Genomic DNA, 537 nt, shown 5'->3' with positions numbered 1-537 from the left:
TAAAGTTCATTGACCTTTGATCCTGGGCGAATTTGGCCCAAAATCTAATCAGTTCATCAAGTCATCTTGGGGTACCAGTGGGGCAAGTATGATGTAAATCCATCCAGGGGATCTTTAGATATCGCGGTAACAAGATATTCGGATGGACGGACGGATGGACAACGCGAAAACATAATGCCTCCTTCGAGGGCGGAGCCATTAAAAAATAGGGTATCAAATTTACAAAATCTTAATCCTCGTTTAGGATACTTTTCAGAGGGTCAAGTGCGAGGATGCTGTACTTAAATGGAAGATACCCCCTCCCTCGGGAATATTTAATACAGTTTTTTAGGACTAAGCTACAAAGAAAATTATTAAATCTTTTTTACCTGGCTGGATGGAACATCTACATCGTTTCCATCATAGAGATGATGACACCTAGATCATTAAATTTGGTTAGAAGCTTTTGATTTTGTAAATTTTCCCATCCATGGAATGGCATATCCTGGTTTTGAGTTCCTCATGAGCCCCACTTGAATTATATTGCATTTCAAACAC

The sequence above is a fragment of the Diadema antillarum genome, unplaced genomic scaffold (genome assembly GCF_040938485.1).
Source record: "Diadema antillarum isolate AM-2024a unplaced genomic scaffold, OU_Dant_1.0 seq00000301_RagTag, whole genome shotgun sequence".
Taxonomy (NCBI): Eukaryota; Metazoa; Echinodermata; class Echinoidea; order Diadematoida; family Diadematidae; genus Diadema; species Diadema antillarum.
Note: the sequence above shows the minus strand (reverse complement) of the source record.